We start from the raw sequence: 15,135 nt of genomic DNA, 5'->3' as shown, positions 1-15,135 counted from the left end.
ATAATTGACGACGTTGAACCTGACCTCATCATAAAGGTTGCGGTGGTTGCTGGATCAATTTTGGAGGCCAAGAGACGAAAGCGTTTGGATTATGGACATCTTTCGCTATGCAACATCGCGTGTCTCTCGAAAACATTTTTGCGAGAGCATCAGTTCCATATATCCGTTTTACTGGCGTTCGTGTACCGAAATTATATGCACTATTTTCCATGCCGGATATGTCGTATCGCAGTATACGAAGTATGTAATACAAAGCTCTTTCTCTCTCTTCAAAATGGAACGTTTCTATTGAATTATGAAGTTATCATCACGGAGAATTGTCTTGAAGTTGGATCGACGCGTCGTTCGAGCGTGACATGACCCTGATTTATATGAATATGATTATTTACGGGTTGATTCGGGGAGTGCGGCTTGAAGCACACGAGCCTTGTATAAATTTCAAAAATATATTAGGTGTAAAGAAAAGTGGAACGGAATTTACGGCCATAAAAAGGGTTAAAGATAAGGTTTTATGCAGAAACATCCAAGAATAGCCAGCTTATGACAATAAGCAAGACAAGAGAGGTCAGTGAATAACGAAGACATAATGTAGACTGGTTTAATGGAGATAACTGCGGACGAATAAGCGTTGCGAGGGGAATTAATACGTTTTTCGAGAGTAGTCGAATATATTCTCATAGTTCACATGAACGCTCAAGTGAGACATTGTGTGTCGAAATGCGACGGGCGGAGTCGAAATCCTTTTTTACTTTGCCTCCCCAAAAAGAAGTGTAATATTTGTACGTACTCGTCCAGCGTTCATGCACAAATAGACATCAAGTTATGGTCATCCTGCGATATCGAGTAACTGCGCGACTACGATTTACATTCAAGAGAGAGCCAGGCACACCTGACGACGAAAGGTGGATGCAACTCCTGAAGCGCCCCTCCCCACGGAAATCTTTAGTAAAAGGCGAAAGATTTGTTCGCGAAATGAAGAGGGGCCAGAGCACTTTAACGATATCTCGTATAATTGACGACGTTGAACCTGACCTCATCATAAAGGTTGCGGTGGTTGCTGGATCAATTTTGGAGGCCAAGAGACGAAAGCGTTTGGATTATGGACATCTTTCGCTATGCAACATCGCGTGTCTCTCGAAAACATTTCTGCGAGAGCATCAGTTCCATATATCCGTTTTACTGGCGTTCGTGTACCGAAATTATATGCACTATTTTCCATGCCGGATATGTCGTATCGCAGTATACGAAGTATGTAATACAAAGCTCTTTCTCTCTCTTCAAAATGGAACGTTTCCATTGAATTATGAAGTTATCATCACAGAGAATTGTCTTGAAGTTGGATCGACGCGTCGTTCGAGCGTGACATGACCCTGATTTATATGAATATAATTATTTACGGGTTGATTCGGGGAATGCGGCTTGAAGCACACGAGCCTTGTATAAATTTCAAAAATATATTAGGTGTAAAGAAAAGTGGAACGGAATGTACGGCCATAAAAAGGGTTAAAGATAAGGTTTTATGCAGAAACATCCAAGAATAGCCAGCTTATGACAATAAGCAAGACAAGAGAGGTCAGTGAATAACGAAGACATAATGTAGACTGGTTTAATGGAGATAACTGCGGACGAATAAGCGTTGCGAGGGGAATTAATACGTTTTTCGAGAGTAGTCGAATATATTCTCATAGTTCACATGAACGCTCAAGTGAGACATTGTGTGTCGAAATGCGACGGGCAGAGTCGAAATCCTTTTTTACTTTGCCTCCCCAAAAAGAAGTGTAATATTTGTACGTACTCGTCCAGCGTTCATGCACAAATAGACATCAAGTTATTGTCATCCTGCGATATCGAGTAACTGCGCGACTACGATTTACATTCAAGAGAGAGCCAGGCACACCTGACGACGAAAAATGGATGAAACTCCTGAAGCGCCCCTCCCCACGGAAATCTTTAGTAAAAGGCGAAAGATTTGTTCGCGAAATGAAGAGGGGCCAGAGCACTTTAACGATATCCTGTCTAATTGACGACGTTGAACCTGACCTCATCATAAAGGTTGCGGTGGTTGCTGGATCAATTTTGGAGGCCAAGAGACGAAAGCGTTTGGATTATGGACATCTTTCGCTATGCAACATCGCGTGTCTCTCGAAAACATTTCTGCGAGAGCATCAGTTCCATATATACGTTTTACTGGCGTTCGTGTACCGAAATTATATGCACTATTTTCCATGCCGGATATGTCGTATCGCAGTATATGAAGTATGTAATACAAAGCTCATTCTCTCTCTTCAAAATGGAACGTTTCCATTGAATTATGAAGTTATCATCACGGAGAATTGTGTTGAAGTTGGATCGACGCGTCGTTCGAGCGTGACATGACCCTGATTTATATGAATATGATTAATTACGGGTTGATTCGGGGAATGCGGCTTGAAGCACACGAGCCTTGTATAAATTTCAAAAATATATTAGGTGTAAAGAAAAGTGGAACGGAATGTACGGCCATAAAAAGGGTTAAAGATAAGGTTTTATGCAGAAACATCCAAGAATAGCCAGCTTATGACAATAAGCAAGACACGAGAGGTCAGTGAATAACGAAGACATAATGTAGACTGGTTTAATGGAGATAACTGCGGACGAATAAGCGTTGCGAGGGGAATTGATAGGTTTTTCGAGAGTAGTCGAATATATTCTCATAGTTCACATGAACGCTCAAGTGAGACATTGTGTGTCGAAATGCGACGGGCGGAGTCGAAATCCTTTTTTACTTTGCCTCCCCAAAAAGAAGTGTAATATTTGTACGTACTCGTCCAGCGTTCATGCACAAATAGACATCAAGTTATGGTCATCCTGCGATATCGAGTAACTGCGCGACTACGATTTACATTCAAGAGAGAGCCAGGCACACCTGACGACGAAAAATGGATGAAACTCCTGAAGCGCCCCTCCCCACGGAAATCTTTAGTAAAAGGCGAAAGATTTGTTCGCGAAATGAAGAGGGGCCAGAGCACTTTAACGATATCCTGTATAATTGACGACGTTGAACCTGACCTCATCATAAAGGTTGCGGTGGTTGCTGGATCAATTTTGGAGGCCAAGAGACGAAAGCGTTTGGATTATGGACATCTTTCGCTATGCAACATCGCGTGTCTCTCGAAAACATTTCTGCGAGAGCATCAGTTCCATATATCCGTTTTACTGGCGTTCGTGTACCGAAATTATATGCACTATTTTCCATGCCGGATATGTCGTATCGCAGTATACGAAGTATGTAATACAAAGCTCTTTCTCTCTCTTCAAAATGGAACGTTTCCATTGAATTATGAAGTTATCATCACAGAGAATTGTCTTGAAGTTGGATCGACGCGTCGTTCGAGCGTGACATGACCCTGATTTATATGAATATGATTATTTACGGGTTGATTCGGGGAATGCGGCTTGAAGCACACGAGCCTTGTATAAATTTCAAAAATATATTAGGTGTAAAGAAAAGTGGAACGGAATGTACGGCCATAAAAAGGGTTAAAGATAAGGTTTTATGCAGAAACATCCAAGAATAGCCAGCTTATGACAATAAGCAAGACAAGAGAGGTCAGTGAATAACGAAGACATAATGTAGACTGGTTTAATGGAGATAACTGCGGACGAATAAGCGTTGCGAGGGGAATTAATACGTTTTTCGAGAGTAGTCGAATATATTCTCATAGTTCACATGAACGCTCAAGTGAGACATTGTGTGTCGAAATGCGACGGGCAGAGTCGAAATCCTTTTTTACTTTGCCTCCCCAAAAAGAAGTGTAATATTTGTACGTACTCGTCCAGCGTTCATGCACAAATAGACATCAAGTTATGGTCATCCTGCGATATCGAGTAACTGCGCGACTACGATTTACATTCAAGAGAGAGCCAGGCACACCTGACGACGAAAGGTGGATGAAACTCCTGAAGCGCCCCTCCCCACGGAAATCTTTAGTAAAAGGCGAAAGATTTGTTCGCGAAATGAAGAGGGGCCAGAGCACTTTAACGATATCCTGTATAATTGACGACGTTGAACCTGACCTCATCATAAAGGTTGCGGTGGTTGCTGGATCAATTTTGGAGGCCAAGAGACGAAAGCGTTTGGATTATGGACATCTTTCGCTATGCAACATCGCGTGTCTCTCGAAAACATTTCTGCGAGAGCATCAGTTCCATATATCCGTTTTACTGGCGTTCGTGTACCGAAATTATATGCACTATTTTCCATGCCGGATATGTCGTATCGCAGTATACGAAGTATGTAATACAAAGCTCTTTCTCTCTCTTCAAAATGGAACGTTTCCATTGAATTATGAAGTTATCATCACAGAGAATTGTCTTGAAGTTGGATCGACGCGTCGTTCGAGCGTGACATGACCCTGATTTATATGAATATGATTATTTACGGGTTGATTCGGGGAATGCGGCTTGAAGCACACGAGCCTTGTATAAATTTCAAAAATATATTAGGTGTAAAGAAAAGTGGAACGGAATGTACGGCCATAAAAAGGGTTAAAGATAAGGTTTTATGCAGAAACATCCAAGAATAGCCAGCTTATGACAATAAGCAAGACAAGAGAGGTCAGTGAATAACGAAGACATAATGTAGACTGGTTTAATGGAGATAACTGCGGACGAATAAGCGTTGCGAGGGGAATTAATACGTTTTTCGAGAGTAGTCGAATATATTCTCATAGTTCACATGAACGCTCAAGTGAGACATTGTGTGTCGAAATGCGACGGGCAGAGTCGAAATCCTTTTTTACTTTGCCTCCCCAAAAAGAAGTGTAATATTTGTACGTACTCGTCCAGCGTTCATGCACAAATAGACATCAAGTTATGGTCATCCTGCGATATCGAGTAACTGCGCGACTACGATTTACATTCAAGAGAGAGCCAGGCACACCTGACGACGAAAAATGGATGAAACTCCTGAAGCGCCCCTCCCCACGGAAATCTTTAGTAAAAGGCGAAAGATTTGTTCGCGAAATGAAGAGGGGCCAGAGCACTTTAACGATATCCTGTCTAATTGACGACGTTGAACCTGACCTCATCATAAAGGTTGCGGTGGTTGCTGGATCAATTTTGGAGGCCAAGAGACGAAAGCGTTTGGATTATGGACATCTTTCGCTATGCAACATCGCGTGTCTCTCGAAAACATTTCTGCGAGAGCATCAGTTCCATATATACGTTTTACTGGCGTTCGTGTACCGAAATTATATGCACTATTTTCCATGCCGGATATGTCGTATCGCAGTATATGAAGTATGTAATACAAAGCTCATTCTCTCTCTTCAAAATGGAACGTTTCCATTGAATTATGAAGTTATCATCACGGAGAATTGTGTTGAAGTTGGATCGACGCGTCGTTCGAGCGTGACATGACCCTGATTTATATGAATATGATTAATTACGGGTTGATTCGGGGAATGCGGCTTGAAGCACACGAGCCTTGTATAAATTTCAAAAATATATTAGGTGTAAAGAAAAGTGGAACGGAATGTACGGCCATAAAAAGGGTTAAAGATAAGGTTTTATGCAGAAACATCCAAGAATAGCCAGCTTATGACAATAAGCAAGACACGAGAGGTCAGTGAATAACGAAGACATAATGTAGACTGGTTTAATGGAGATAACTGCGGACGAATAAGCGTTGCGAGGGGAATTGATAGGTTTTTCGAGAGTAGTCGAATATATTCTCATAGTTCACATGAACGCTCAAGTGAGACATTGTGTGTCGAAATGCGACGGGCGGAGTCGAAATCCTTTTTTACTTTGCCTCCCCAAAAAGAAGTGTAATATTTGTACGTACTCGTCCAGCGTTCATGCACAAATAGACATCAAGTTATGGTCATCCTGCGATATCGAGTAACTGCGCGACTACGATTTACATTCAAGAGAGAGCCAGGCACACCTGACGACGAAAAATGGATGAAACTCCTGAAGCGCCCCTCCCCACGGAAATCTTTAGTAAAAGGCGAAAGATTTGTTCGCGAAATGAAGAGGGGCCAGAGCACTTTAACGATATCCTGTCTAATTGACGACGTTGAACCTGACCTCATCATAAAGGTTGCGGTGGTTGCTGGATCAATTTTGGAGGCCAAGAGACGAAAGCGTTTGGATTATGGACATCTTTCGCTATGCAACATCGCGTGTCTCTCGAAAACATTTCTGCGAGAGCATCAGTTCCATATATACGTTTTACTGGCGTTCGTGTACCGAAATTATATGCACTATTTTCCATGCCGGATATGTCGTATCGCAGTATACGAAGTATGTAATACAAAGCTCTTTCTCTCTCTTCAAAATGGAACGTTTCCATTGAATTATGAAGTTATCATCACGGAGAATTGTGTTGAAGTTGGATCGACGCGTCGTTCGAGCGTGACATGACCCTGATTTATATGAATATGATTAATTACGGGTTGATTCGGGGAATGCGGCTTGAAGCACACGAGCCTTGTATAAATTTCAAAAATATATTAGGTGTAAAGAAAAGTGGAACGGAATGTACGGCCATAAAAAGGGTTAAAGATAAGGTTTTATGCAGAAACATCCAAGAATAGCCAGCTTATGACAATAAGCAAGACACGAGAGGTCAGTGAATAACGAAGACATAATGTAGACTGGTTTAATGGAGATAACTGCGGACGAATAAGCGTTGCGAGGGGAATTGATAGGTTTTTCGAGAGTAGTCGAATATATTCTCATAGTTCACATGAACGCTCAAGTGAGACATTGTGTGTCGAAATGCGACGGGCAGAGTCGAAATCCTTTTTTACTTTGCCTCCCCAAAAAGAAGTGTAATATTTGTACGTACTCGTCCAGCGTTCATGCACAAATAGACATCAAGTTATGGTCATCCTGCGATATCGAGTAACTGCGCGACTACGATTTACATTCAAGAGAGAGCCAGGCACACCTGACGACGAAAAATGGATGAAACTCCTGAAGCGCCCCTCCCCACGGAAATCTTTAGTAAAAGGCGAAAGATTTGTTCGCGAAATGAAGAGGGGCCAGAGCACTTCAACGATATCCTGTATAATTGACGACGTTGAACCTGACCTCATCATAAAGGTTGCGGTGGTTGCTGGATCAATTTTGGAGGCCAAGAGACGAAAGCGTTTGGATTATGGACATCTTTCGCTATGCAACATCGCGTGTCTCTCGAAAACATTTCTGCGAGAGCATCAGTTCCATATATACGTTTTACTGGCGTTCGTGTACCGAAATTATATGCACTATTTTCCATGCCGGATATGTCGTATCGCAGTATACGAAGTATGTAATACAAAGCTCTTTCTCTCTCTTCAAAATGGAACGTTTCCATTGAATTATGAAGTTATCATCACGGAGAATTGTGTTGAAGTTGGATCGACGCGTCGTTCGAGCGTGACATGACCCTGATTTATATGAATATGATTAATTACGGGTTGATTCGGGGAATGCGGCTTGAAGCACACGAGCCTTGTATAAATTTCAAAAATATATACGGCCATAAAAAGGGTTAAAGATAAGGTTTTATGCAGAAACATCCAAGAATAGCCAGCTTATGACAATAAGCAAGACAAGAGAGGTCAGTGAATAACGAAGACATAATGTAGACTGGTTTAATGGAGATAACTGCGGACGAATAAGCGTTGCGAGGGGAATTAATACGTTTTTATAGAGTAGTCGAATATATTCTCATAGTTCACATGAACGCTCAAGTGAGACATTGTGTGTCGAAATACGACGGGCGGAGTCGAAATCCTTTTTTACTTTGACTCCCCAAAAAGAAGTGTAATATTTGTACGTACTCGTCCAGCGTTCATGCACAAATAGACATCAAGTTATTGTCATCCTGCGATATCGAGTAACTGCGCGACTACGATTTACATTCAAGAGAGAGCCAGGCACACCTGACGACGAAAAATGGATGAAACTCCTGAAGCGCCCCTCCCCACGGAAATCTTTAGTAAAAGGCGAAAGATTTGTTCGCGAAATGAAGAGGGGCCAGAGCACTTTAACGATATCCTGTATAATTGACGACGTTGAACCTGACCTCATCATAAAGGTTGCGGTGGTTGCTGGATCTATTTTGGAGGCCAAGAGACGAAAGCGTTTGGATTATGGACATCTTTCGCTATGCAACATCGCGTGTCTCTCGAAAACATTTCTGCGAGAGCATCAGTTCCATATATACGTTTTACTGGCGTTCGTGTACCGAAATTATATGCACTATTTTCCATGCCGGATATGTCGTATCGCAGTATACGAAGTATGTAATACAAAGCTCTTTCTCTCTCTTCAAAATGGAACGTTTCTATTGAATTATGAAGTTATCATCACGGAGAATTGTGTTGAAGTTGGATCGACGCGTCGTTCGAGCGTGACATGACCCTGATTTATATGAATATGATTAATTACGGGTTGATTCGGGGAATGCGGCTTGAAGCACACGAGCCTTGTATAAATTTCAAAAATATATTAGGTGTAAAGAAAAGTGGAACGGAATGTACGGCCATAAAAAGGGTTAAAGATAAGGTTTTATGCAGAAACATCCAAGAATAGCCAGCTTATGACAATAAGCAAGACAAGAGAGGTCAGTGAATAACGAAGACATAATGTAGACTGGTTTAATGGAGATAACTGCGGACGAATAAGCGTTGCGAGGGGAATTAATACGTTTTTATAGAGTAGTCGAATATATTCTCATAGTTCACATGAACGCTCAAGTGAGACATTGTGTGTCGAAATACGACGGGCGGAGTCGAAATCCTTTTTTACTTTGACTCCCCAAAAAGAAGTGTAATATTTGTACGTACTCGTCCAGCGTTCATGCACAAATAGACATCAAGTTATTGTCATCCTGCGATATCGAGTAACTGCGCGACTACGATTTACATTCAAGAGAGAGCCAGGCACACCTGACGACGAAAAATGGATGAAACTCCTGAAGCGCCCCTCCCCACGGAAATCTTTAGTAAAAGGCGAAAGATTTGTTCGCGAAATGAAGAGGGGCCAGAGCACTTTAACGATATCCTGTATAATTGACGACGTTGAACCTGACCTCATCATAAAGGTTGCGGTGGTTGCTGGATCTATTTTGGAGGCCAAGAGACGAAAGCGTTTGGATTATGGACATCTTTCGCTATGCAACATCGCGTGTCTCTCGAAAACATTTCTGCGAGAGCATCAGTTCCATATATACGTTTTACTGGCGTTCGTGTACCGAAATTATATGCACTATTTTCCATGCCGGATATGTCGTATCGCAGTATACGAAGTATGTAATACAAAGCTCTTTCTCTCTCTTCAAAATGGAACGTTTCCATTGAATTATGAAGTTATCATCACGGAGAATTGTGTTGAAGTTGGATCGACGCGTCGTTCGAGCGTGACATGACCCTGATTTATATGAATATGATTAATTACGGGTTGATTCGGGGAATGCGGCTTGAAGCACACGAGCCTTGTATAAATTTCAAAAATATATTAGGTGTAAAGAAAAGTGGAACGGAATGTACGGCCATAAAAAGGGTTAAAGATAAGGTTTTATGCAGAAACATCCAAGAATAGCCAGCTTATGACAATAAGCAAGACAAGAGAGGTCAGTGAATAACGAAGACATAATGTAGACTGGTTTAATGGAGATAACTGCGGACGAATAAGCGTTGCGAGGGGAATTAATACGTTTTTATAGAGTAGTCGAATGTATTCTCATAGTTCACATGAACGCTCAAGTGAGACATTGTGTGTCGAAATACGACGGGCGGAGTCGAAATCCCTTTTTACTTTGACTCCCCAAAAAGAAGTGTAAGATTTGTACGTACTCGTCCAGCGTTCATGCACAAATAGACATCAAGTTATTGTCATCCTGCGATATCGAGTAACTGCGCGACTACGATTTACATTCAAGAGAGAGCCAGGCACACCTGACGACGAAAAATGGATGAAACTCCTGAAGCGCCCCTCCCCACGGAAATCTTTAGTAAAAGGCGAAAGATTTGTTCGCGAAATGAAGAGGGGCCAGAGCACTTTAACGATATCCTGTATAATTGACGACGTTGAACCTGACCTCATCATAAAGGTTGCGGTGGTTGCTGGATCTATTTTTGAGGCCAAGAGACGAAAGCGTTTGGAATATGGACATCTTTCGCTATGCAACATCGCGTGTCTCTCGAAAACATTTCTGCGAGAGCATCAGTTCCATATATACGTTTTACTGGCGTTCGTGTACCGAAATTATATGCACTATTTTCCATGCCGGATATGTCGTATCGCAGTATACGAAGTATGTAATACAAAGCTCTTTCTCTCTCTTCAAAATGGAACGTTTCCATTGAATTATGAAGTTATCATCACGGAGAATTGTGTTGAAGTTGGATCGACGCGTCGTTCGAGCGTGACATGACCCTGATTTATATGAATATGAATAATTACGGGTTGATTCGGGGAATGCGGCTTGAAGCACACGAGCCTTGTATAAATTTCAAAAATATATTAGGTGTAAAGAAAAGTGGAACGGAATGTACGGCCATAAAAAGGGTTAAAGATAAGGTTTTATGCAGAAACATCCAAGAATAGCCAGCTTATGACAATAAGCAAGACACGAGAGGTCAGTGAATAACGAAGACATAATGTAGACTGGTTTAATGGAGATAACTGCGGACGAATAAGCGTTGCGAGGGGAATTGATAGGTTTTTCGAGAGTAGTCGAATATATTCTCATAGTTCACATGAACGCTCAAGTGAGACATTGTGTGTCGAAATGCGACGGGCAGAGTCGAAATCCTTTTTTACTTTGCCTCCCTCCAAAAAAGTGTAATGTTTGTACGTACTCGTCCAGCGTTCATGCACAAATAGACATCAAGTTATTGTCATCCTGCGATATCGAGTAACTGCGCGACTACGATTTACATTCAAGAGAGAGCCAGGCACACCATACGACGAAAAATGGATGAAACTCCTGAAGCGCCCCTCCCCACGGATATCTTTAGTAAAAGGCGAAAGATTCGTGAGCGAGATGAAGAGGGACCAGAGCAGGCTCGGATAGGTCAATATTAACATAAGGCGGGCCGGATTCCTGATTTCTGTAATGATTTTAGGAACATTTTCAAATTGGAAATGGAATCGCGACCATAAAAGGTTGGAAACCACCGGATGTTCGGTTTTTATACAGCTCAGTGGTGCAATGCGCACCGGCATTAGGCTGATAAATAATCTTATCAGTGTGACTTGAACATGACTTAGCGATGTACAATTACGCTCCTTGCATTTTCGAAGTCATCATACCCCACCAGCTCAACTGCTAACTCTGATCATGTGTGCGGAGAGAGGTTCAAAATCATATAGTTATATATAGAATATCCGATATTATTGACGTTATTCACTCAAATCATTACCGATCAGATGCATATAGTAAGGATCAGTGTTTATTTGGTGGGGGGGGGGATGAAAAATGTGGCTTGGCCCTGGTTATAACTTACAGCGCACACACAACAATAGTCCTGAACCGGATCGTGGCCACCTCTAGTCGAGAGGCAAAGCTTTGCTGGTGTCACGTCATATTGATCGGCAATGTGCTCACTGCTCATACCTCATCTTGAAATACGCTAGTGGGCGCTAAAGAGCGTTTGGAATTTGTGCCACAGAAGTATGATATCCCTGCATAATTATAATTTTGAAGATTGATCATGGCATAAAAATATACATTCATGAGCTTATCGCAGATTCTTCACTTTGTGCGGTTATCATTCTTCCATCTAACATCAATCCATCTACCCGAAAATATTGCACTATTTACAGATGTTACAAATATTTTCGAAAAATTTGGAATGGCATGGCCCCATTCGCCCCTGGCCACGTCAATGCGATGGACATCAGTTGTATTTGAACGTCGCTATATCTTGCTAATATTCATGATCGAAAATGTTTGCGCCTAATTGCCTGTAGACGGCAACGCGGGCCACATCATCACGTAAGACCGTAGACAGTCGGCGGGCCGCACAAAATCCCGTCTCAGGCTGGATCCGGCCCGCGGGCCCTATGTTGCCCGCCCCTGCCCAAAAAGGTCGTTGAAAGCGTTGCCCGTAATATTATATTCGCCACCATCGCTCTTTGTGTAAAATGGATTTTCGGCACTCATGAGCTGGAGCCCGTTATTTGAGGAGCAGCTCCGGCTTCGACGTTTTTCATAAGATGCTGTTATATATGTAACAACCATATCTGAATTTTAATGCTGTGCACAGCAATGGCATGGAGTAAAGTGCGTTCTAGTGCAACTATAGAGTACTATGTGAAACTATGATGAGTGCAACTATGAGTGCAACTATGATATTATCGACAATTGACAATTATTCATTATGACGTCACAAGCCGACACGGCGGCACCTATGTCTTCGTTGCTGCATCCAATGTTACTGTCGGCTGACAGACTCTAGATTACTGTAGATAACTAACCTATGGGTATATTAGTAATCTATATAGACCAGGGATGGCCCACCTTTTCGGCTAAGGGGCACATGCAATTGACGAACGAGTGCGCGGTCCGCTAGCCGCGCCAAGCGGGTGAAATTTTCAAAGTTTATAAATGAACTGGATCAATAATATTATTACTTGAGTATATTGCGGGTCTACTGTGTATACCGCCCGCTGGGCTCAGTCTGCAAGGACACGACTATTCGGCGTCTGGACACATCGATATCGAAGGTTTCCGGTAATATGCGACAATCATTTTGGGCCTACATTTCATCGTCGACGATCTTTCTGCGAGCGCAAACGCGAAAAGACTTTCTGCCGTAATTGCGAATACAGTTAGACTCAATCGGGTAAATTAGGCGTTTTTTTCATTTTCAGGAGGGGGTAGGCTACCAAGCAAGAAATCGCGTGACAATTAAATACGCGAAGCGTGAAGAAAAATTTCACTACTATTTTAGTTTAGTCAAGTGTAATGTACGAAGATTTACTAAAAATGTGACAGGACCCTGGATCTGCCAATGCGTCGGAACTGATATTTTAGTCATCAACATCCCAAGTGTCGCAGTCAGACTTGTAATTTTTGGTTGGCCTTGCAAGTTCACAATGTGAGCAATTCATTTTCGATAATGTAACAGGATTTCGATCATATAATAGGAAATTACCTCTCGGGCCAGTCAAAACCCTCTCGCGGACCATATTCGGCCAGCGGGTCGCGGTTTAGCCACCCCTAATATAGACAGACCCATTCGATAATTGTCAGAGCCGGAGCCGGAGCCGGAGAGGTGGTAATAATGCGGCTCCGGAGCTAATGTAGGCCTACGATAGAAGAGCTGGAGTTGGAGCAGATAAAATTTACGGCTGCTCCAAAGCCCTGGTGTGCACACATGTGTTAGACTTTTGTTTTGTGGCTCACTGAAAACTGAAGGTTCACCGAAGGCTTGTAAATTAGGGTAGGGCAAACCTGGGCATTTTACGGCCCGCGGGCAAAATACGGACGATATGCTGGATGTGCGGAAAAAATTTTTGAAGAAAAATAAACTGTCACAAAAGACCCTACTTCATGTTGATTCGCGAAATAATTTGGATTCTCCTTCGAGGTTTTTTAATTTCGAAAACTTCTGTTTCTCTTTTTGCAAGAAACATGATCATAATGCACATCAAATTATTTAGCATGCCATAAAAAATCATCTTGCATGCCATTTATGGTACGCGTGCCAGGGGTAGCCGACCCCTGGCGTAGGGGAGATGTGATACCGATTGATCAAAAATTGGAAAATGATCTCTGGCCCCAAAATGTTCAGCCGATAACAGCAGATACTTTGCTGGCTCAACACTTCGATACAAGCTCTACCTATCGCGCATATATACATGAATATCCGTCTTTTCGATAAATATCAATGAACGCTCAAAATTTGTTGCTCGAACGTATCATCGGTCCCCACCCGGTGGGTCCAAAGGCCCACGACCCGGGGACCTATGAGACATACTCTCAAAAACTCAAATGTTACAACTTTTCTTGTTGTGTAATATAATCTAAGCTACAGCAAGCCAAAGAAGAGTATTTGGTCGCAACCGTCAAAAATAGAATGAATAATAACTCAAATATGGCCATAAAATCACGTAATTCTATTCTGCTTGATTTGGCTATTGTATCATCGGTTCCCATGCACCCTATGAATTTTATGAATGAATCGAAAAAATATCCACCCAAGGAGGGTATTGAATAGAAGAATCTGTGCCATTATATAGCCAGTTACAATCACTGCACTCCCATAAAAAATGATTGCTGGTTCGTTCATGTTGAAAGTTACAGAGAAAAACGTATGCGTCGATCGAAATTTATTTTACACCCCCCCCCCTCCACAAAACAAAAAACAAAAAAAAAACAGAAAACCACTGTCGCAGAGACTCCATAACTCGCGCACGTCGAAGTTTTTTCGTATGTGAGGAAATGCCAGCATACAATTGTAGACAAATTGTAGACGGAGTGTAATCATGGAGTTATCATGGTTAATTTTTCAAGTATTTTTGGTCCCAGTGATCCATCGGTAGGCTGTCACATCTCCCCTAATCTATAGCCATAATAAAGTCGATATAACATGGGTTAATTTGAGTCGGGTTTGTGACATAAGCACAGAGTCTTTCGGCTGAAACTGCGAGAAGACGAATTCGGAAAACCTGCCAGCGAAAATACAAAACCAACAGTACGCGCGATTTTACCAAACTACACACCGCTCGGGATCGTGACCAAGCTGTAACATCCCTTACATTTTGGTGTCTTAATAGAAGTACGTGTCTATATAGGTTGGTGTGATTAAAAAGAGTTGCCAATGTTTCTTGTTCACCATTGTTTTGAATAATTACGCGCGATAAATATTAGGCTATATCTCTGTAGGGCCTACTTTGACTCTAAATTCTTATAATTTCCTAATGGTAACACATCCACCCAGAAGCTTGAGTTACCGCGTAATTCATTGCCTTAAATTTCTAAATTATTAGAAATTAATACACCGCCGAATATAGAGCAAACTTTTGACTTGGCTCGCCAACGTATGTCATGCCTGTCATTCTCAGAAAACAGCTGCCCATCAGTAACGTAGGGGTTCCCAAGTTATTTAGGGTTATGAACCGTGTACAGAACTGGATTTCATTCCCCTA

General features: G+C 42.0%; 1 protein-coding gene and 11 non-coding genes across 12 annotated transcripts in view; all 12 read right to left on the bottom strand.

Moving 5' to 3' along the window:
• Positions 1 to 15,135, bottom strand: part of LOC145449020 (peptidyl-prolyl cis-trans isomerase FKBP1A-like) — a 408,653-nt gene that overhangs the window by 310,028 nt on the left and 83,490 nt on the right. The window lies entirely within an intron of this gene.
• Positions 878 to 991, bottom strand: LOC145449284 (U5 spliceosomal RNA). Its single transcript, XR_013918228.1, has one exon. It is a non-coding gene; the product is annotated as a U5 spliceosomal RNA (small nuclear RNA).
• Positions 1,886 to 1,999, bottom strand: LOC145449250 (U5 spliceosomal RNA). Its single transcript, XR_013918194.1, has one exon. It is a non-coding gene; the product is annotated as a U5 spliceosomal RNA (small nuclear RNA).
• Positions 2,894 to 3,007, bottom strand: LOC145449249 (U5 spliceosomal RNA). Its single transcript, XR_013918193.1, has one exon. It is a non-coding gene; the product is annotated as a U5 spliceosomal RNA (small nuclear RNA).
• Positions 3,902 to 4,015, bottom strand: LOC145449283 (U5 spliceosomal RNA). The gene has a single exon (XR_013918227.1). It is a non-coding gene; the product is annotated as a U5 spliceosomal RNA (small nuclear RNA).
• On the bottom strand, positions 4,910 to 5,023 carry LOC145449248 (U5 spliceosomal RNA). Its single transcript, XR_013918192.1, has one exon. It is a non-coding gene; the product is annotated as a U5 spliceosomal RNA (small nuclear RNA).
• On the bottom strand, positions 5,918 to 6,031 carry LOC145449246 (U5 spliceosomal RNA). Its single transcript, XR_013918191.1, has one exon. It is a non-coding gene; the product is annotated as a U5 spliceosomal RNA (small nuclear RNA).
• LOC145449245 (U5 spliceosomal RNA) lies at positions 6,926 to 7,039 on the bottom strand. The gene has a single exon (XR_013918190.1). It is a non-coding gene; the product is annotated as a U5 spliceosomal RNA (small nuclear RNA).
• LOC145449244 (U5 spliceosomal RNA) lies at positions 7,905 to 8,018 on the bottom strand. Its single transcript, XR_013918189.1, has one exon. It is a non-coding gene; the product is annotated as a U5 spliceosomal RNA (small nuclear RNA).
• Positions 8,913 to 9,026, bottom strand: LOC145449289 (U5 spliceosomal RNA). The gene has a single exon (XR_013918232.1). It is a non-coding gene; the product is annotated as a U5 spliceosomal RNA (small nuclear RNA).
• LOC145449278 (U5 spliceosomal RNA) lies at positions 9,921 to 10,034 on the bottom strand. Its single transcript, XR_013918222.1, has one exon. It is a non-coding gene; the product is annotated as a U5 spliceosomal RNA (small nuclear RNA).
• LOC145449290 (U5 spliceosomal RNA) lies at positions 10,929 to 11,042 on the bottom strand. The gene has a single exon (XR_013918233.1). It is a non-coding gene; the product is annotated as a U5 spliceosomal RNA (small nuclear RNA).

Source organism: Botryllus schlosseri, chromosome 10 (genome assembly GCF_051294905.1).
Source record: "Botryllus schlosseri isolate E-star chromosome 10, Bs_hap1, whole genome shotgun sequence".
NCBI lineage: Eukaryota > Metazoa > Chordata > Ascidiacea > Stolidobranchia > Styelidae > Botryllus > Botryllus schlosseri.
The sequence above is the reverse complement of the archived record's forward strand: the minus strand, read 5'-3'. Positions and strand labels throughout refer to the sequence as shown.